Raw genomic sequence first — 24,765 nt, forward strand, 5'->3', positions numbered from 1 at the left:
AGTAACTGGAAGGTTGTGAGTTCAAACCCCGAGCTGACCAGATTCAAATCTGTCATTCTGCCCCTGAACAGGCAGTTGACCCACTGTTCCCAGGCCGTCATTGAAATTAAGAATTTGTTCTTAACTGACTTGCCTAGTTAAATAAAGGTTAAAAAAAATAAAAATACACTATATTCAACTCTCAAACATTTTAATACACTATATTCAACCCTCAAACATACCAATACACTATATTCAATCCTCAAACATATCAATACACTATATTCAACCATATCAATACACTATATTCAAACATTTCAATACACTATATTCAACCAATACACTATGTTCAACACTCAAACACATCAATATTCAACTCTCAAACATTTCAATACACTATATTCAAACATATCAATACACTATATTCAAACATATCAATACACTATATTCAAACAATACACTATATTCAAACATATCAATACACTATATTCAACTCTCAAACATATCAATACACTATATTCAACCCTCAAACATACCAATACACTATATTCAACACTCAAACATATCAATACATTATATTCAAACATATCACTATATTCAAACATTTCAATACACTATATTCAACTCTCAAACATTTCAATAGACTATATTCAATCCTCAAACATACCAATACACTATATTCAACTCTCAAACATATCAATACACTATATTCAACCATATCAATACACTATATTCAACCATATCAATACACTATATTCAAACATATCAATACACTATATTCAACCTTATCAATACACTATATTCAAACATTTCAATACACTATATTCAACTCTCAAACATATCAATACACTATATTCAACCATATCAATATACTATATTCAAGCATATCAATACACTATATTCAACCAATACACTATATTCAACCCTCAAACATATCAATACACCTTATTCAACTCTCAAACATTTCAATACACTATATTCAACCCTCAAACATATCAATACACTATATTCAAACACATCAATACACTATATTCAAACACATCAATACACTATATTCAAACAATACACTATATTCAAACATATCAATACACTATATTCAAACATATCAAGACACTATATTCAAAAAATACACTATATTCAAACAAATCAATACACTATATTCAACCTCAAACATATCAATACACTATATTCAACTCTCAAACATATCAATATACTATATTCAAAGACATCAATACACTATATTCAAACACATCAATACACTATATTCAAACACATCAATACAGTATATTCAAACACATCAATACACTATATTCAAACACATCAATACAGTATATTCAAACACATCAATACACTACATTCAAACACATCAATACACTATATTCAAACACATCAATACACTATATCATATAATTTCTATCTGAAGCAGTTATGTAGAGGGAAATGCAAGTCAACTCTTTTAATTCATATTTTAATGAGAACTTATTCTCCCTGAACCGTGGCGTCAGGGTTTACCCACCTTTCATTACCACGACAACACTGATATTAAAGGTGTTTTATATATATTTACACACTTTAAGGTTGGAATAATACTGGGAAATGTAGAAAAAAATATATATGATAACGCCCTTTTAGTGTACAGAGCTGTTTGAAAAGACTGACTGAAAATTCAGCGTGTTTTGGTGTGATGGAGTTTTTTGGGCCTGTGTGGTGACATCACCAGGCGGTAACTGAGTTCATAGACCAATAAGAAAGAGAGTTCTAAACCCCTCTTGCCAATAACAGCATTTATTCCGTTTTCCCCTCCCCACTCAGACCACTCCCAGACAGTCCTCACTAAATTCTAGCGTTTTAAATTACTCTTTGCTAAGAAGCTACTTTTGTTCATTTCTGATCATTTTTTGATCAACTTATTGTTACCCTGAAATTATTTGATGTTGAGAAAAAAATGTCTGTATTGGACCTTAACGTTCTGTAATGCTGCCCCTGCTGGACAGACCACACCAGCCACTGGTGGTAATCCATAGCCTTACTGTCTCCTCTACTGTCTTCCTGTTTCCTCCAGTACTGTAGGTGAACTCTCTGGAGCAGGCCATGATGGATGCCCTGGTGCTGAACAGGGTTATGGCACTTCTTAGGGCCAGGGGTCCCGGTAGCGGGATTAACTTCTGGTGAAACTGGAGGGCGTGCAATTCAAATAAATAATCAGAAAAATGATGGATAGTAAACATTTATGTACATACAAGTGTCTTATATCGGTTGAAAGCTTAAATTCTTGTTAATCTAACTGCACTGTCCGGTTTACAGTAGCCATTACAGTGAAAACATGCCATGTGGTTGTTTGAGGACGGCTCCCAATATCAAAATATCTTTCCACCGGTACAGGTTTCATAAATTCACAAAAAGCGATTAAATATTCACTTACTTTTTGAAAATCTTCCTCTGATTTGTCATCCAAAGGGTCCCAGCTTTAACATGTAGTGTCGTTTTGTTAGATAAAATTCTTCTTTATATCCCAAAAGTCAGTCTAGTTGGCGCCATCGATTTGAGTAATCCACTTGTTCAAAATGTAGAGAAAGGAATCTGAAAATCTACCCCTAAACTTTGTTTCAACAAGTCAAAATATGTTTCTATTAACTCCTCAGATACCCTAAAATGTAATCAAACTACAATATTTCTTACGAAAAGAAATATGTTCAATAGGAAACCGATTTTAGCAGGTGTGTCCTGTCTTCATGGCGCGCAAACATGAATTTCCAAGACTGTGTCACTGTACTAAAATGGATATTTCTTATTCATTTTGGAAGTTACAAGCCTGAAACCTTGAACATCGACTGCTAACACCCTGTGGAAGCCATAGGAATTGCATCCTGGGAGCTAATTTGCAATATGCCCTTATACTAGCCATTCTAAGAGGATGGTCTCTCAACAACAACAAAACATCTGGTTGGTTTTTCTTTGGATTTTCTCCTACCATATCTATTGTGTTATATTCTCCTACATTATTTTTTACATTTCTACAAACTACAAACCAATTATATGCATATCCTGGCTTCAGGGCCTGATCAACAGGCAGTTTACTTTGGGCCTGAATTCCAGGAAGTTTACTTTGGGCATGTCATTCAGACAGGAAGTGGAGAAAAAAGGGACCTAGCCCTAAGAAGTTTAATGTGTTTCTCTACTGTAGGTGAACTCTCTGGAGCAGGCCATGATGGATGCCCTGGTGCTGGACAGAGTGGACTTCGTCAAGCTGCTGATAGAGAACGGTGTCAACATTCACCACTTCCTCACCATCCCTCGTCTGGAGGAACTCTACAACACGGTGAGACAGACAGACAGACAGACAGACAGACAGACAGACAGACAGACAGACAGACAGACAGACAGACAGACAGACAGACAGACAGACAGACAGATAGACAGATAGACAGATAGATAGATAGATAGATAGATAGATAGATAGATAGATAGATAGATAGATAGATAGATAGATAGATAGATAGATAGATAGATAGATAGATTACTTTTTGATTTCTCCTAAATGAAAACTTTCTTAACAGGGTTGGGGTCAATTCCATTTCTGTTAACTTCAAGAATTGATTTAAGTGGACTTGACAACCTTGCTTCTAAATACATGTTAGTAGTATATACAAAAAAATTATCTACCTCACTTGCTTTGTTATGTTAACATATGTTTCCCATGTGAATAAAACCCTTGGATTGAATTGAAAGTACATCTCTGTTTGTTATGTTGTTTGTTTTTACAGAGGCTGGGCCCAACGACACTCTGCACTTTGTAGTTAGAGACGTTAAAAAGGTACTGTTTCCTTCTATTATTTAACCATTATTTGGACAGGGAGTCAATGACGTTCACAATGTCCATCAACAATACAAAGGTGTTATGACTGGTTTCATAAAGGTGTTATGACTGGTTTCAGAAAGGTGTTATGACTGGTTTCATAAAGGTGTTATGACTGGTTTCAGAAAGGTGTTATGACTGGTTTCGTAAAGGTGTTATGGCTGGTTTCATAAAGGTGTCATGGCTGGTTTCATAAAGGTGTTATGGCTGGTTTCATAAAGGTGTTATGACTGGTTTCATAAAGGTGTTATGACTGGGTTCATAAAGGTGTTATGACTGGTTTCAAAAAGGTACCATGTATACCCCTGATAGTGAAGTGACCTAATATTGACCCCCTATAGTAGTGTTACCTAATACTGACCCCCTATAGTAAAGTGTTACCTAATATTGACCCCCTATAGCAAAGTGTTACCTAATATTGACCCCTATAGTAGTGTTACCTAATATTGACCCCCTATAGCAAAGTGTTACCTAATATTGACCCCTATAGTAATGTGTTACCTAATATTGACCCCCTATAGTAAAGTGTTACCTAATATTGACCCCCTATAGTAGTGTTACCTAATACTGACCCCCTATAGTAAAGTGTTACATAATATTGACCCCCTATAGCAAAGTGTTACCTAATATTGACCCCCTATAGCAAAGTGTTACCTAATATTGACCCTCTATAGTAATGTTACCTAATATTGACCCCTATAGCAAAGTGTTACCTAATATTGACCCCCTATAGTAAAGTGTTACCTAATATTGACCCCCTATAGTAGTGTTACCTAATATTGACCCCCTATAGTAAAGTGTTACCTGATATTGACCCCAATATAAAGTGTTACCTAATATTGACCCCCTATAGTAGTGTTACCTGATATTGACCCCTATAGTAAAGTGTTACCTAATATTGACCCCCTATAGTAAAGTGTTACCTGATATTGACCCCATAGTAGTGATACCTCATATTGACCCGATAGTAGTGATCTGATATTGACCCCTATAGTAGTGTTACCTGATATTGACACCCTTTAGGAGTGTTATCTAATATTGACCACCTATAGTAGTGATACCTAATATTGACCCCCATAGTAGTGATACCTGATATTGACCCCCTATAGTAGTGATACCTGATATTGACCCCCTATAGTAGTGATACCTGATATTGACCCCCTATAGTAGTGTTACCTAATATTGACCCCCTATAGTAGTGATACCTGATATTGACCCCTATAGTAGTGATACCTAATATTGACCCCCTATAGTAATGATACCTAATATTGGCCCCCTATAGTAAACGTGTTACCTAATATTGACCCCCTATAGTAGTGTTACCTGATATTGACCCCGTATAGTAGTGTTACCTGATATTGACCCCCTATAGTAACCTGTTACCCGATATTGACCCCCTATAGTAGTGATACCTGATATTGACCCCTATAGTAGTGAAACCTAATATTGACCACCTATAGTAGTGTTACCTAATATTGACCCCGATAGTAGTGTTACCTAATATTGACCCCCTATAGTAGTGATACCTGATATTGACCCCTATAGTAAAGTGTTACCTAATATTGACCACCTATAGTAGTGTTACCTAATATTGACCTATAGTAGTGTTACCTAATATTGACCCCTATAGTAGTGATACCTGATATTGACCCCCTATAGTAGTGATACCTGATATTGACCCCCTATAGTAGTGATACCTAATATTGACCCCTATAGTAGTGATACCTGATATTGACCCCTATAGTAGTGATACCTAATATTGACCCCTATAGTAGTGATACCTAATATTGACCCCTATAGTAGTGATACCTGATATTGACCCCTATAGTAGTGATACCTGATATTGACCCCCTATAGTAAAGTGTTACCTAATATTGACCCGTGGATAGTAGTGTTACCTGATATTGACCCCTATAGTAATGTGTTACCTAATATTGACCCCTATAGTAACGTGTTACCTAATATTGACCCCCTATAGTAAAGTGTTACCTAATATTGACCCCCTATAGTAGTGTTACCTAATATTGACCCCTATAGTAGTGTTACCTGATATTGACCCCTATAGTTGTGTTACCTGATATTGACCCCTATAGTAATGTGTTACCTAATATTGTATAGTAGTGATACCTAATATTGACCCCCTTAGTAGTGTTACCTAATACTATAGTAGTGTTACCTAATATTGACCCCCTATAGTAAAGTGTTACCTAATATTGACCCCTATAGTAAAGTGTTACCTAATATTGACCCCCTATAGTAGTGTTACCTAATATTGACCCCCTATAGTAAAGTGTTACCTAATATTGACCCCCTATAGTAGTGATACCGGATATTGACCCCTATAGTAGTGTTACCTAATATTGACCCCCTATAGTAGTGATACCTGATATTGACCCCTATAGTAATGTGTTACCTAATATTGACCCCCTATAGTAATGTGTTACCTAATATTGACCCCCTATAGTAATGATACCTAATATTGACCCCCTATAGTAGTGATACCTGATATTGACCCCCTATAGTAGTGATACCTAATATTGACCCCCTATAGTAGTGATACCTAATATTGACCCCCTATAGTAGTGTTACCTGATATTGACCCCTATAGTAGTGTTACCTGATATTGACCCCTATAGTAATGTGTTACCTAATATTGACCCCTATAGTAACGTGTTACCTAATATTGACCCCCTATAGTAAAGTGTTACCTAATATTGACCCCCTATAGTAGTGTTACCTAATATTGACCCCTATAGTAGTGTTACCTGATATTGACCCCCTATAGTTGTGTTACCTGATATTGACCCCTATAGTAATGTGTTACCTAATATTGACCCCGTATAGTAGTGATACCTAATATTGACCCCTTAGTAGTGTTACCTAATATTGACCCCTATAGTAGTGTTACCTAATATTGACCCCCTATAGTAAAGTGTTACCTAATATTGACCCCCTATAGTAAAGTGTTACCTAATATTGACCCCCTATAGTAGTGTTACCTAATATTGACCCCCTATAGTAGTGTTACCTAATATTGACCCCGTATAGTAGTGTTACCTGATATTGACCCCTATAGTAATGTGTTACCTAATATTGACCCCTATAGTAGTGTTACCTGATATTGACCCCCTATAGTAGTGAAACCTGATATTGACCCCCTATAGTAGTGTTACCTGATATTGACCCCCTATAGTAGTGTTACCTGATATTGACCCCTATAGTAGTGTTACCTAATATTGACCCCTATAGTAGTGTTACCTGATATTGACCCCTATAGTAGTGATACCTGATATTGACCCCCTATAGTAGTGTTACCTGATATTGACCCCCTATAGTAGTGATACCTAATATTGACCCCCTATAGTAGTGTTACCTAATATTGACCCCCTATAGTAGTGATACCTAATATTGACCCCCTATAGTAGTGATACCTGATATTGACCCCCTATAGTAGTGATACCTGATATTGACCCCCTATAGTAAAGTGTTACCTAATATTGACCCCGTATAGTAGTGAAACCTGATATTGACCCCTATAGTAATGTGTTACCTAATATTGACCCCTATAGTAACGTGTTACCTAATATTGACCCCCTATAGTAAAGTGTTACCTAATAGTGACCCCCTATAGTAGTGTTACCTAATATTAACCCCTATAGTAGTGTTACCTGATATTGACCCCCTATAGTTGTGTTACCTGATATTGACCCCTATAGTAATGTGTTACCTAATATTGACCCCGTATAGTAGTGATACCTAATATTGACCCCCTTAGTAGTGTTACCTAATATTGACCCCCTATAGTAGTGTTACCTAATATTGACCCCTATAGTAAAGTGTTACCTAATATTGACCCCCTATAGTAAAGTGTTACCTAATATTGACCCCCTATAGTAGTGTTACCTAATATTGACCCCTATAGTAAAGTGTTACCTAATATTGACCCCTATAGTAGTGATACCTGATATTGACCCCGTATAGTAGTGTTACCTAATATTGACCCCCTATAGTAGTGATACCTGATATTGACCCCCTATAGTAATGTGTTACCTAATATTGACCCCCTATAGTAGTGTTACCTGATATTGACCCCCTATAGTAGTGATACCTGATATTGACCCCCTATAGTAATGTGTTACCTAATATTGACCCCCTATAGTAATGATACCTAATATTGACCCCCTATAGTAGTGATACCTGATATTGACCCCTATAGTAGTGATACCTAATATTGACCCCCTATAGTAGTGATACCTAATATTGACCCCCTATAGTAGTGTTACCTGATATTGACCCGATATAGTAGTGTTACCTGATATTGACCCCTATAGTAATGTGTTACCTAATATTGACCCCTATAGTAACGTGTTACCTAATATTGGCCCCCTATAGTAAAGTGTTACCTAATATTGACCCCCTATAGTAGTGTTACCTAATATTGACCCCTATAGTAGTGTTACCTGATATTGACCCCCTATAGTTGTGTTACCTGATATTGACCCCTATAGTAATGTGTTACCTAATATTGACCCCCTATAGTAGTGATACCTAATATTGACCCCCTTAGTAGTGTTACCTAATATTGACCCCCTATAGTAGTGTTACCTAATATTGACCCCCTATAGTAGTGTTACCTAATATTGACCCCCTATAGTAGTGATACCTAATATTGACCCCTATAGTAGTGTTACCTAATATTGACCCCCTATAGTAGTGTTACCTAATATTGACCCCGTATAGTAGTGTTACCTGATATTGACCCCTATAGTAATGTGTTACCTAATATTGACCCCCTATAGTAGTGTTACCTGATATTGACCCCCTATAGTAGTGAAACCTGATATTGACCCCCTATAGTAGTGTTACCTGATATTGACCCCCTATAGTAGTGTTACCTGATATTGACCCCCTATAGTAGTGTTACCTAATATTGACCCCCTATAGTAGTGTTACCTGATATTGACCCCCTATAGTAGTGATACCTGATATTGACCCCCTATAGTAGTGTTACCTGATATTGACCCCCTATAGTAGTGATACCTAATATTGACCCCCTATAGTAGTGTTACCTAATATTGACCCCGTATAGTAGTGTTACCTGATATTGACCCCTATAGTAATGTGTTACCTAATATTGACCCCCTATAGTAATGTGGAAACAGTAACAGTATAATGATGATGGTTGTTTGGTGTTTCAGGGAAATCTTCCACCGGATTACCAGATCACCTTGATCGATATCGGATTGGTCCTGGAGTTCCTGATGGGCGGGGCCTATCGCTGTAACTACACCAGGAAACAGTTCCGCACCCTCTACAACAACCTCTACGGTTTAAAAAGGGTGAAGAGATACACTCCCTTTACAGATCTGAATATAATATACTGAACAAAAATATAAACGCAACGTGTAAAGTGTTGATCCTATTTGTCATGAGCTGAAATAAAAGGTCCCCGAAATGTTTCATCCTCACGTAAAGCTTATTTCTCTTCATAAATGTTGTGTATACATTTGTTTTACTTCCCTGTTAGTGAGTATTTCTCCTTTGCCAAGATAATCCATCCACCTGAGAGGTGTGGCATATAAAAAAAAACGTATTTAACAGCATGATCATTACACAGGTGCACCTTGTGCTGGGGACAATAAAGGGCCACTCTAAAATGTGTAGTTTTGTCACACAACACAATGCCACAGATGTCTCAAGTTTTGAGCGAGCATGCAATTGGCATGCAGACTGCAGGAATGTCTTGCCAGAGAATTGAATGTTCATTTCTCTACCATAAGCCGCCTCCAACGTCATTTTAGAGAATTTGGCAGTACGTCCAACCGGCATCACAACCCCAGACCATGTGTAACCAGCTCAGGACCTCCACATCCAGCTTCTTCTCCTGCAGGATCGTCTGAGACCAGCCACACAGACAGCTGATGAAACTGTGGGTTTGCACCACCAAAGAATTTCTGCAAAAAGTGTCAGAAAGCGTCTCAGGGAAGCTCATCTGCGTCCTCGTCGTCCTCAACGGGGTCTTGACCTGACTGCAGTTCGGCTTCATAACCGACTTCAGTTGGCAAATGCTCACCTTCGATGACCACTGGCACGCTGGAGAAGTGTGCTCTTCACGGATGAATCCCGGTTTCAACTGTACCGGGCAGATGGCAGATAGCGTGTATGGTGTTGTGTGGGCGAGTGGTTTGCTGATGTCAACGTTGTGAACAGAGTGCCCCATGGTGGCAGTGGTGTTATGGTATGGGGCAGGCATAAGCTGCGGAAAACAAACACAATAGAATTTTATCAATGGAAATTTGAATGCACGGAGATACCGTGACGAGATCTTGAGGCCCATTTTCTTGACATTCATCCGCCGCCATCACCTCATGTTTCAACATGATAATGCACTGCCCTGTTCACAAGGATCTGTACACAATTCCCGGATGCTGAAAATGTCGCAGTTCTTCCATGGAAGATATATTACCCACTGAGCATGTTTGGGATGCTCTGGATCGATGTGTACGACAGCTTGTTCCAGTTCCCACAGCCATTGAAGAGCAGTGGGACAACATTTCACAGGCCACAATCAACAGCCTGATCAACTCTATGCGAAGGAGATGAGTCTCGCTGCATGAGGCAAATGGCGGTCACACCAGATACAGACCAATGCATGTCTGTATTCCCAGTCATGTGAAATCCATAGATTAGTGCCTAATGAATCAAATCAAATCAAATGTATTTACAAAGCCCTTTTTGCATCCGCCTATGTCACACAAGTACAAAAACTCAACCTAAAACCCTAAACAGGAAGCAACGCCGACGTAGAAGCACATTATTTGAGATAAATAATGAATTTATTTCAAATGGACTGATTTCCTTATATGAACTGTAACTTAGTAAAACCTTTGAAACTGTTGCGTGCTGCATTTAAATATTTTTGTTCAGTGTAATAATAACTTTAATAATATATCATATATAATATATAAAATGCTAATGCTAACATGAATGCTAATGCTAACATGAATGCTAATGCTAACATGAATGTTAATGCTAATATGAATGCTAATGCTAACATGAATGCTAATGCTAACATGAATGCTAATGCTAACATGAATGCTAATGTTAATCATGCTAATTAAATGCTGTCCCCATCCCCTTGTTTTGTTTTACAGCCGAAAGCTTTAAAAATGTTAGGACTGGAGGTGAGTGTCTCGTCTTTCACTTAGCACCGTTGTTCTACTTGGCGACATTTTATATTTACATATTGTAACGACCCTGGGTTTATAAGCTCGGAAATCGACTCTGCCCCACGAGCATGCTTTTGCGGCACAGTCGATAGCACGCTGGACTTCGGGTGAGAAGGTCGAGGGTTCGAGGCCTGCTCCCTGCTGTTTCATTACAACATCATTCATACCAATACAATAACCACTTGAATTAATTTCTGTATACAGGGGAGAATCCACTTAGTCTCCCATTGGTATCAATGCATGTCTAAGTAAACATTTGACTTCAGTGAAGTGAAGTTAAGATTCGCCCTACACCCAATACTTCATATTTCTAATATCTGATTCATACCAGGACGACGAGCCTGGAGGAAAGAGCAAGAGTAAAGGGAAGAAGAAGAAGAAGAAAGAGGAAGAGATCGACATCGATGTGGACGACCCGGAGGTCAGCCGCTTCCAGTACCCGTTCCATGAGCTGATGGTGTGGGCCGTTCTCATGAAGCGTCAGAAGATGGCTCTGTTCCTGTGGAAGAGGGGGGAAGAGGCCATGGCCAAAGCTCTGGTGGCCTGTAAGCTGTACAAGGCCATGGCCCACGAGTCGTCTCAGAGTGAACTGGTGGATGACATCTTCCAGGACCTGGAAAACAATTCCAAGTTAGTGAGAGGCTAGCTAGCAGAACGGTTTAGATTTAACAGTGTTGGGGTCAAGTTAGTGAGAGGCTAGCTAGCAGAACATTTTCAATCTAACAGTGTTGGGGGCAAGTTAGTGAGGGGCTAGCAAGTAGAACGTTTTCAATCTAACAGTGTTGGGGTCAAGTTAGTGAGAGGCGAGCTAGCAGAAAGTTTTCAATCTAACAGTGTTGGGGTCAAGTTAGTGAGGGGCGAGCTAGCAGAACGGTTTCAATCTAACAGTGTGGGCGTCAAGTTAGTGAGAGGCTAGCTAGCAGAAAGGTTTAGATTTAACAGTGTTGGGGTCAAGTTAGTGAGAGGCTAGCTAGCAGAACGTTTTCAATCTAACAGTGTTGGGGTCAAGTTAGTGAGGGGTGAGCTCGCAGAACGTTTTCAATCTAACAGCGTTGGGATCAAGTTAGTGAGGGGCGAGCTAGCAGAACGGTTTCAATCTAACAACATTGGGATCAAGTTAGTGAGGGGCGAGCTAGCAGAACGGTTTCAATCTAACAGTGTGGGGGTCAAATTAGTGAGAGGCTAGCTAGCAGAAAGGTTTAGATTTAACAGTGTTGGGGTCAAGTTAGTGAGGGGCGAGCTAGCAGAACAGTTTCAATCTAACAGCGTTGGGATCAAGTTAGTGAGGGGCGAGCTAGCAGAACGGTTTCAATCTAACAACATTGGGATCAAGTTAGTGAGGGGCGAGCTAGCAGAACGGTTTCAATCTAACAGTGTGGGGGTCAAATTAGTGAGAGGCTAGCTAGCAGAAAGGTTTAGATTTAACAGTGTTGGGGTCAAGTTAGTGAGAGGCTAGCTAGCAGAAAGGTTTCAATCTAACAGCGTTGGGATCACGTTAGTGAGGAAATTCAGGAAGCAACTCAAATTCCAAATAAGAAAATTGGAATTGTAAATGGAATTGACCCCTAAGCACAACGTCTTCCTTCTTCCCTCCTCAGAGAGTTTGGCCAGCTGGCCTACGAGCTCCTAGACCAGTCCTATAAGCACGATGAGCAGGTGGCCATGAAACTACTGACCTATCAGCTAAAGAACTGGAGCAACTCTACCTGCCTAAAACTGGCTGTAGCCGCCAAGCACAGAGACTTCATCGCCCACACCTGCAGTCAGATGCTGCTCACTGATATGTGGATGGGATGTCTGAGAATGGGCAAGAGGAACGGGTTCAAGGTGGGTTAAAGACCTGTTATGACCAGGTGTTCCCCTAGGGGAACTCCACCCCCCATTCAGCTGTAAAGGTGGCGCAGGGAATTCAAAAATATTCTTTAGAAATATTTAACTTTCACACATTAACAAGTCCAATACTGCACATGAAAGATAAACATCTTGTTCATCTGCCCATCATGTCCGATTTTTTAATTGTTTTACAGCGAAAACACAACATATATTTATGGTAGACCACCACTAGGGGAACTCCACCCCCCCATTCAGCTGAAAAGGTGTAAAAAATACTGCCCCCTAACCCCAACAAGTTTTAAAGACCTGACCATGGCCAAGCGATAGCAGAGAGCCAATCAGCCCATTTTACCTGTGACTGTATTCATGATACATCACTGCCTCCCGTGTCTTATTGCTTTCATAAAACTGTTACATTTTACATTAGGCTAACACACTGGTCACACTTTACATTAGGCTAACACACTGGTCACACTTTACATTAGGCTAACACATTGGTAACATTTTACATTAGGCTAACACACTGGTCACACTTTACATTAGGCTAACACATTGGTCACACTTTACATTAGGCTAACACACTGGTCACATTTTACATTAGGCTAACACACTGGTCACACTTTACATTAGGCTAACACACTGGTCACACTTTACATTAGGCTAACACACTGGTCACACTTTACATTAGGCTAACACACTGGTCACACTTTACATTAGGCTAACACATTGGTAACATTTTACATTAGGCTAACACACTGGTCACACTTTACATTAGGCTAACACATTGGTCACACTTTACATTAGGCTAACACACTGGTCACATTTTACATTAGGCTAACACACTGGTCACACTTTACATTAGGCTAACACACTGGTCACACTTTACATTAGGCTAACACACTGGTCACACTTTACATTAGGCTAACACACTGGTCACACTTTACATTAGGCTAACACACTGGTCACACTTTACATTAGGCTAACACACTGGTCACACTTTACATTAGGCTAACACACTGGTCACACTTTACATTAGGCTAACACACTGGTCACACTTTACATTAGGCTAACACACTGGTCACACTTTACATTAGGCTAACACACTGGTCACACTTTACATTAGGCTAACACATTGGTCACATTTTACATTAGGCTAACACACTGGTCACATTTTACATTAGGCTAACACACTGGTCACATTTTACATTAAGCTAACACATTGGTAACATTTTACATTAGGCTAACACACTGGTCACACTTTACATTAGGCTAACACACTGGTCACACTTTACATTAGGCTAACACATTGGTCACACTTTACATTAGGCTAACACACTGGTCACACTTTACATTAGGCTAACACACTGGTCACACTTTACATTAAGCTAACACATTGGTAACATTTTACATTAAGCTAACACATTGGTAACATTTTACATTAGGCTAACACACTGGTCACACTTTACATTAGGCTAACACATTGGTCACACTTTACATTAGGCTAACACACTGGTCACATTTTACATTAGGCTAACACATTGGTCACACTTTACATTAGGCTAACACACTGGTCACACTTTACATTAGGCTAACACACTGGTCACACTTTACATTAGGCTAACACATTGGTCACATTTTACATTAGGCTAACACATTGGTAACATTTTACATTATGCTAACACACTGGTCACACTTTACATTAGGCTAACACACTGGTCACACTTTACATTAGGCTAACACACTGGTCACACTTTACATTAGGCTAACACATTGGTAACATTTTACATTAGGCTAACACACTGGTCACACTTTACATTAGGCTAACACATTGGTAACATTTTACATTAGGCTAACACACTGGTCACACTTTACATTAGGCTAACACACTGGTCACACTTTACATTAGGCTAACACATTGGTCACACTTTACATTAGGCTAACACACTGGTCACACTTTACATTAGGCTAACACACTGGTCACACTTTACATTAGGCTAACACATTGGTCACATTTTACATTAGGCTAACACATTGGTAACATTTTACATTAGGCTAACACACTGGTCACACTTTACATTAGGCTAACACACTGGTCACACTTTACATTAGGCTAACACATTGGTAACATTTTACATTAGGCTAACACATTGGTAACATTTTACATTAGGCTAACACACTGGTCACACTTTACATTAGGCTAACACATTGGTAACATTTTACATTAGGCTAACACACTGGTCACACTTTACATTAGGCTAACACATTGGTAACATTTTACATTAGGCTAACACATTGGTAACATTTTACATTAGGCTAACACATTGGTAACATTTTACATTAGGCTAACACATTGGTAACATTTTACATTAGGCTAACACATTGGTAACACTTTACATTAGGCTAACACATTGGTCACACTTTACATTAGGCTAACACATTGGTCACACTTTACATTAGGCTAACACATTGGTAACACTTTACATTAGGCTAACACATTGGTAACATTTTACATTAGGCTAACACATTGGTCACACTTTACATTAGGCTAACACATTGGTCACACTTTACATTAGGCTAACACACTGGTCACACTTTACATTAGGCTAACACATTGGTAACATTTTACATTAGGCTAACACACTGGTCACACTTTACATTAATGTTTACTCAATGTAAAGTATTTGAGTATAAGGTATACTTTATACTAGGTTTGCAAATTATTTATAAGGAGTTTATAGGCCGTTATGAATTGGTTTATAGATGGCTTATAAATACGTAATACACTAATAACTAGTCGAGAATGTGTGGTTTTGTGTCATTTCGGGTGCTTGAGACAAATAGCAGTCCAACTGTAATCCTTCTACTCTCAGGTGATATTTGGCATAATTTTCCCACCTTCGATTCTCCTCATGGATTTTCGACTCGGGGAGGAAGTGACATGTCAAGCCCCAGCGGAGAACGAAGAAGAAGCCAAGGACAAAGACGATGACAACAAATCCAGCAAGGTGAACGCTGACAGTCAAGCAATCTGATTGGTTGATTGATTGATTGATTGATTGGTCGGTCATCAGTGGATTGCTTGATTGGTTTATCTGTTTTTTTTAATAATACTTAATACTACTTTACATTTAATCCTGTATGTAAATTCATGGCGGTTGTTTCTGTCGACCATGCTTTCAGGAAGTGAATGTAAATTCATGGCGGTTGTTTCTGTCGAACATGCTTTCAAGAAGTGAATGTAAATTCATGGCGGTTGTTTCTGTCGACCATGCTTTCAGGAAGTGAATGTAAATTCATGGCGGTTGTTTCTGTCGAACATGCTTTCAAGAAGTGAATGTAAATTCATGGCGGTTGTTTCTGTCGAACACGCTTTCAGGAAGTGAATGTAAATTAATGGCGGTTGTTTCTGTCGACCATGCTTTCAGGAAGTGAATGTAAATTAATGGCGGTTGTTTCTGTCGACCATGCTTTCAGGAAGTGAATGTAAATTCATGGCGGTTGTTTCTGTCGACCATGCTTTCAGGAAGTGAATGTAAATTCATGGCGGTTGTTTCTTCGACCATGCTTTCAGGAAGTGAATGTAAATTCATGGCGGTTGTTTCTGTCGACCATGCTTTCAGGAAGTGAATGTAAATTCATGGCGGTTGTTTCTGTCGACCATGCTTTCAGGAAGTGAATGCTGATGCGGTGTCCAGAAAGGGGGATGAAGAAGAAAGCGCCGTAAAAAAGAGAAGAGTTCCAATCGGAAAGAAGATCTATGAATTCTACAACACTCCTTTCACCAAATTCTGGTTCAACACAGCAAGTAGACTTTAAATACAACTAAAAAGAAAGAAATGTTATTTAAGAAGCATTTCTCAACACCACACACTTTGGAAATGTACTTTTGGGAAAACTTGGTTTCAAATAGACCTTATCCACAGATAATATAATACTATTTAATATAATGATAATATGATATCAGCTAATGGTGATCTGAAGATGTGTGATTATTGATCGACAGCACTTTGTCTTGTGTCCTAAAACACCACTACTGCCCGACCTCTGATCTTGTGTCCTAAAACACCACTACTGCCCGACCTCTGGTCTTGTGTCCTAAAACACCACTACTGCCCGACCTCTGGTCTTGTGTCCTAAAACACCACTGCTGCCCGACCTCTGGTCTTGTGTCCTAAAACACCACTGCTGCCCGACCTCTGGTCTTGTGTCCAAAAACACCACTGCTGCCCCCACCTCTGGTCTTGTGTCCTAAAACACCACTGCTGCCCGACCTCTGGTCTTGTGTCCTAAAACACCACTGCTGCCCGACCTCTGGTCTTGTGTCCTAAAACACCACTACTGCCCCCACCTCTGGTCTTGTGTCCTAAAACACCACTGCTGCCCCCACCTCTGGTCTTGCGTCCTAAAACACCACTACTGCCCCGACCTCTGGTCTTGTGTCCTAAAACACGACTGCTGCCCCCACCTCTGGTCTTGTGGCCTAAAACACCACTGCTGCCCGACCTCTGGTCTTGTGTCCTAAAACACCACTGCTGCCCGACCTCTGGTCTTGTGTCCAAAAACACCACTGCTGCCCGACCTCTGGTCTTGTGTCCTAAAACACCACTGCTGCCCGACCTCTGGTCTTGTGTCCAAAAACACCACTGCTGCCCCCACCTCTGGTCTTGTGTCCTAAAACACCACTGCTGCCCGACCTCTGGTCTTGTGTCCTAAAACACCACTGCTGCCCGACCTCTGGTCTTGTGTCCTAAAACACCACTACTGCCCCGACCTCTGGTCTTGTGTCCTAAAACACCACTGCTGCCCGACCTCTGGTCTTGTGGCCTAAAACACCACTGCTGCCCGACCTCTGGTCTTGTGTCCTAAAACACCACTACTGCCGACCTCTGGTCTTGTGTCCAAAAACACCACTGCTGCCCGACCTCTGGTCTTGTGTCCTAAAACACCACTACTGCCCCCACCTCTGGTCTTGTGGCCTAAAACACCACTACTGCCCCCACCTCTGGTCTTGTGTTCATGTTCTCCTAAAAGCTCCGAGCTGTTTTCTGTGTCTCCTCAGATCTCCTACCTGGCCTACCTGTGTTTGTACAACTACATCATCCTGGTCAAGATGGAACGCTGGCCGTCCCTGCAGGAGTGGATCGTCATCTCTTACATCATCACTCTGGGAATGGAGAAAGTCAGACAGGTAACGTCTCACATCATCACAGTCAGACAGGTAACGTCTCAGACAGGTAACGTCTCACACCATCACAGTCAGACAGGTAACGTCTCAGACAGGTAACGTCTCACATCATCACAGTCAGACAGGTAACGTCTCACATCATCACAGTCAGACAGGTAACGTCTCATATCATCACAGTCAGGCAGGTAACGTCTCACATCTTCACAGTCAGACAGGTAACGCCTCACATCATCACAGTCAGACAGGTAACGTCTCATATCATCACAGTCAGACAGGTAACGTCTCAGACAGGTAACGTCTCACATCATCACAGTCAGGCAGGTAACGTCTCACATCTTCACAGTCAGGCAGGTAACGTCTCACACCATCACAGTCAGACAGGTAACGCCTCACACCATCACAGTCAGACAGGTAACGTCTCACATCATCACAGTCAGAAAGGTAACGCCTCAGAGAGGTAACGTCTCACATCATCACAGTCAGAAAGGTAACGTCTCAGAGAGGTAATGTCTCACACCATCACAGTCAGACAGGTAACGCGTCTCACATCGTCACCCTGCGACTGGAGAAAATTAGAAAGGGAATGTCTAGAACAATTCAAGAAATGTACAGTATGATGGGTCCTCAAGTTAAAAAAAAAGACCGGTGTGAGGGCCTCCAGGGAAAATATGGGTCGATGTAGGGGTCTTACGCCCAGGCCTGATTTATCGGTTCTGATCCTAGTCCGTCCCTGCTGTTGCTGCCCCAATACAGATCCTGATGTCAGAGCCGGGGAAGCTGAAGCAGAAGATCAACGTTTGGGCCGAAGAGTACTGGAACATCACAGACGCGGCGGCCATCTTTACCTTCCTCCTGGGCCTGATGCTGAGGCTGCAGAGCGAGCCCCTGTTGGGCATCGGACGGGTCATCTACTGCGTGGACATCATCTTCTGGTACATCAGGGTGCTCGACATCTTCGGGGTCAACAAGTACCTGGGACCCTACGTCATGATGATTCGGGAAAATGGTGAGGCTTCGGTTTGGTTTTGACTGTCTTGGCTGGCTATTGTAATATGAAATGTGTGTGTATATATAGGTAAATGTGTGTGTTTAAACAGGTAACTGTCAAAATAAAGGAAACGCCAACATAAAGTGTGTTTATAGGGGCGTTGGGTCACCACCAGTCAGAACAGCTTCAATGCACCTTGTCATAGATTCTACGAGTGTCTGGAACTCATTCTATTGGAGGGATGAGACACCATTCTATTGGAGGGATGAGACACCATTCTATTGGAGGATTGGAGGGATGAGACACCATTCTTCAACGAGAAATTCCATCATTTGGTGTTTTGTTGATGGTGGTGGAAAACACTGGTCTCAGTCACTGCTCCAGAATCATAAGTGTGTTAAATTGGGTTGAGATCTGGTGAGACGACCACGTCCTATGGTTTTACCTCGTTTTCATGCTCATCGAACCATGAGGCCTATTTGAAAGGTTATGCTACACAGACCATGTTTATCCGTTTAAACCTGGAGCCTGGTACACGGTTCACAACGACAGGACCGTTGGCATCACGCTTCCATGATTAGTGAGGATCATTAGAGTAGATTTATAGAACGACTGGTCAACCCCCTATTGTACACTTTTCTCACCAATATTTTATGCCTTGAACAATTGAATATGGCATCTTTTAGGAAGAATCAAACTACTGTATTTTTGATTCAACAATATACAGTGGGGGAAAAAAGTATTTAGTCAGCCACCAATTGTGCAAGTTCTCCCACTTATAAAGATGAGAGAGGCCTGTAATTTCCATCATAGGTTCACTTCAACTCTGACAGACAAAATGAGGAAAGAAAATCCAGAAAATCACATTGTAGGATTTTTTATGAATTTATTTGCAAATTACGGTGGAAAATAAGTATTTTACAACTGACAGGTTGTGTTCTATGTCCTCTAGATGACTGACATGTTGTGTTCTATGTCCTCCAGATGACTGACATATTGTGTTCTATGTCCTCTAGATGACTGACATGTTGTGTTCTATGTCCTCTAGATGACTGACATGTTGTGTTCTATGTCCATGTTGTGTTCTATGTCCTCCTGATGACTGACATGTTGTGTTCTATGTCCTCTATATGACTGACAGGTTGTGTTCTATGTCCTCTATATGACTGACAGGTTGTGTTCTATGTCCTCTATATGACTGACAGGTTGTGTTCTATGTCCTCTATATGACTGACATGTTGTGTTCTATGTCCTCTAGATGACTGACATGTTGTGTTCTATGTCCTCTATATGACTGACAGGTTGTGTTCTATGTCCTCTATATGACTGACATGTTGTGTTCTATGTCCTCCAGATGACTGACATGTTGTGTTCTATGTCCTCCAGATGACTGACATGTTGTGTTCTATGTCCTCTATATGACTGACAGGTTGTGATCTATGTCCTCCAGATGACTGACAGGTTGTGTTCCAGATGACTGACAGGTTGTGTTCTATGTCCTCTAGATGACTGACATGTTGTGTTCTATGTCCTCTATATGACTGACATGTTGTGTTCTATGTCCTCTAGATGACTGACATGTTGTGTTCTATGTCCTCTATGACTGACTATGTCCATGTTGTGTTCTATGTCCTCCTGATGACTGACATGTTGTGTTCTATGTCCTCTATATGACTGACAGGTTGTGTTCTATGTCCTCTATATGACTGACATGTTGTGTTCTATGTCCTCTAGATGACTGACAGGTTGTGTTCTATGTCCTCTATATGACTGACATGTTGTGTTCTATGTCCTCTATGATGACTGACATGACAGGTTGTGTGTTCTATGACTGACATGTTGTGTTCTATGTCCCAGATGACTGACATGTTGTGTTCTATGTCCTCCAGATGACTGACATGTTGTGTTCTATGTCCTCTAGATGACTGACAGGTTGTGATCTATGTCCTCCAGATGACTGACAGGTTGTGTTCTATGTCCTCCAGATGACTGACATGTTGTGTTCTATGTCCTCTATATGACTGACATGTTGTGTTCTATGTCCTCTATATGACTGACATGTTGTGTTCTATGTCCTCTAGATGACTGACATGTTGTGTTCTATGTCCTCTATATGACTGACATGTTGTGTTCTATGTCCTCTAGATGACTGACATGTTGTGTTCTATGTCCTCCAGATGATTGACATGTTGTGTTCGTGGTCCTCTAGATGACTGACATGTTGTGTTCTATGTCCTCTAGATGACTGACATGTTGTGTTCTATGTCCATGTTGTGTTCTATGTCCTCCAGATGACTGACATGTTGTGTTCTATGTCCTCTATATGACTGACATGTTGTGTTCTATGTCCTCCAGATGGCTGACATGTTGTGTTCTATGTCCATGTTGTGTTCTATGTCCTCTAATGACTGACATGTTGTGTTCTATGTTGTCTCTAGATGACTGACAACCTGGTGTTCTGGTCCTCGCCCTCCAGATGATTGACATGTTGTACCGTGGTGATCATGCTGGTGGTGTTGATGAGTTTCGGCGTGGCGCGGCAGGCCATCCTGCACCCTGATGAGATCCCAACATGGCGTTCTGGCCAGGAACATCTTCTACATGCCCTACTGGATGATCTATGGGGAAGTGTTCTGGACCCATAGACCGTAAGAGTAGCATTAATAGTAAGATTCTGTTTCCTGTTTCATGGGCGGATGATCTCATTCAACCCTAATGGAACATGATGGTGTTGTGTTGTCGTTGTCTCAATCCCAATGGAACCAACCTGGTGTTCTGGTCCTAATCTCTGTTGTCTCAATCCCAATGGAACCAACCTGGTGTTCTGGTCCTAATCTCTGTTGTCTCAATCCCAATGGAACCAACCTGGTGTTCTGGTCCTAATCTCTGTTGTCTCATTCCCATTGGAGCAAACCTGGTGTTCTGGTCCTAATCTCTGTGGTCTCATTCCCAGTAGAACAAACCTGGTGTTCTGGTCCTAATCTCTGTAGTCTCATTCCCAGTAGAACAAACCTGGTGTTCTGGTCCTAATCTCTGTAGTCTCTGTGAAGCCTCTCCATCTGTTCTACTCTCACCCTTGGCCTGTTCCTCTCCTCCCGCGTTGACTACTACTGTGTGTGTGTGTGTGTGTGTGTGTGTGTGTGTGTGTGTGTGTGTGTGTGTGTGTGTGTGTGTGTGTGTGTGTGTGTGTGTGTGTGTGTGTGTGTGTGTGTGTGTGTGTGTGTGTGTGTGTGTGTGTGTGTGTGTGTGTGATGTCCTTTACTTCCACTGCTGGTTGACTAACCCAATAACACTCAATTTAATTCCTAATGATATAACCTTGGTCACTAACCCAATAACAATCCATTTAATTCCTAATGATATAACCTTGGTCACTAACCCAATAACAATCCATTTAATTCCTAATGATATAACCTTGGTCACTAACCCAATAACACTCAATTTAATTCCTAATGATATAACCTTGGTCACTAACAATAACAATCAATTTAATTCCTAGTGATATAACCTTGGTCACTAACCCAACACAGTTTAATTCTAATGATATAACCTTGGTCACTAACACCAATAACACTAACAATTTAATTCCTAATGATATAACCTTGGTCACTAACCCAATAACAATCCATTTAATTCCTAATGATATAACCTTGGTCACTAACCCAATAACAATCAATTTAATTCCTAATGATATAACCTTGGTCACTAACACAGTTTAATTCCTCATGATATAACCTTGGTCACTAACACAGTTTAATTCCTAATGATATAACCTTGGTCACTAACACAGTTTAATTCCTAATGATATAACCTTGGTCACTAACACAGTTTAATTCCTCATGATATAACCTTGGTCCCTAACACAATAACAATCAATTTAATTACTCATGATAAAACCTGTCACACTATAATAATATCCACAATCAAAATACAGTCACGTATTGGTTTAATAACCCAGACTCCAGATATTAAAGACTTGATGTGGTGTGTCTGAGACATATAGACGGATGTCTATGACAGTGTGTTGGAGACAGTGTGTTGGAGACAGTGTGTTGGAGACAGTGTGTTGGAGACAGTGTGTTGGAGACAGGTGACAGTGTGTTGGAGACAGTGTGTTGGTGACAGTGTGTTGGAGACAGTGTGTTGGAGACAGTGTGTTGAGACAGGTGACAGTGTGTTGGAGACAGTGTGTTGGTGACAGTGTGTTGGAGACAGTGTGTTGGAGACAGTGTGTTGGAGACAGGTGACAGTGTGTTGGTGACAGTGTGTTGGAGACAGGTGACAGTGTGTTGGAGACAGTGTGTTGGTGACAGTGTGTTGGAGACAGTGTGTTGGAGACAGTGTGTTGGAGACAGTGTTTTGGAGACAGTATGTTGGTGGCAGTGTGCTGGAGACAGGTGACAGTGTGTTGGAGACAGTGTGTTGGAGACAGTGTGTTGGAGACAGGTGACAGTGTGTTGGTGACAGTGTGTTGGAGACAGTGTGTTGGTGACAGTGTGTTGGTGACAGTGTGTTGGTGACAGTGTGTTAAAATGGTATAGTATTTAAAATGGTAAAGTATTTAAAATGGTATAGTATTTAAAATGGTAAAGTATTTAAAATGGTATAGTATTTAAAATGGTAAAGTATTTAAAATGGTATAGTATTTAAAATGGTAAAGTATTTAAAATGGTATAGTATTTAAAATGGTATAGTATTTAAAATGGTATAGTATTTAAAACGGTAAAGTATTTAAAATGGTATAGTATTTAAAATGGTATAGTATTTAAAATGGTATAGTATTTAAAATGGTAAAGTATTTAAAATGGTATAGTATTTAAAATGGTAAAGTATTTAAAATGGTATAGTATTTAAAATGGTATAGTATTTAAAATGGTATAGTATTTAAAACGGTAAAGTATTTAAAATGGTAAAGTATTTAAAATGGTAAAGTATTTAAAATGGTATAGTATTTAAAATGGTATAGTATTTAAAATGGTATAGTATTTAAAATGGTAAAGTATTTCAAATGGTAAAGTATTTAAAATGGCATAGTATTTAAAATGGTAAAGTATTTAAAATGGTATAGTATTTAAAATGGTATAGTATTTAAAATGGTATAGTATTTAAAATGGTATAGTATTTAAAACGGTATAGTACTTAAAATGGTATAGTATTTAAAACGGTATAGTATTTAAAACGGTAAAGTATTTAAAACGGTAAAGTATTTAAAATGGTAAAGTATTTAAAATGGTATAGTATTTAAAATGGTAAAGTATTTAAAATGGTATTGTATTTAAAATGGTATAGTATTTAAAATGGTAAAGTATTTAAAATGGTAAAGTATTTCAAATGGTAAAGTATTTCAAATGGTAAAGTATTTCAAATGGTAAAGTATTTAAAATGGTATAGTATTTAAAATGGTATAGTATTTAAAATGGTAAAGTATTTCAAATGGTAAAGTATTTAAAATGGTATAGTATTTAAAATGGTATAGTATTTAAGATGGTAAAGTATTTAAAATGGTATAGTATTTAAAATGGTAAAGTATTTAAAATGGTAAAGTATTTAAAATGGCATAGTATTTAAAATGGTAAAGTATTTAAAATGGTATAGTATTTAAAATGGTATAGTATTTAAAACGGTATAGTACTTAAAATGGTATAGTATTTAAAATGGTATAGTATTTAAAACGGTATAGTATTTAAAACGGTAA

At 39.6% G+C, this 24,765-nt stretch overlaps 1 pseudogene; it reads left to right on the top strand.

The window, feature by feature from the left end:
- The window catches only part of LOC135536728 (transient receptor potential cation channel subfamily M member 1-like), a 42,883-nt pseudogene that overhangs the window by 13,274 nt on the left and 4,844 nt on the right, over positions 1–24,765 (top strand).

Source organism: Oncorhynchus masou, unplaced genomic scaffold, assembly GCF_036934945.1.
Source record: "Oncorhynchus masou masou isolate Uvic2021 unplaced genomic scaffold, UVic_Omas_1.1 unplaced_scaffold_657, whole genome shotgun sequence".
Taxonomy (NCBI): Eukaryota; Metazoa; Chordata; class Actinopteri; order Salmoniformes; family Salmonidae; genus Oncorhynchus; species Oncorhynchus masou.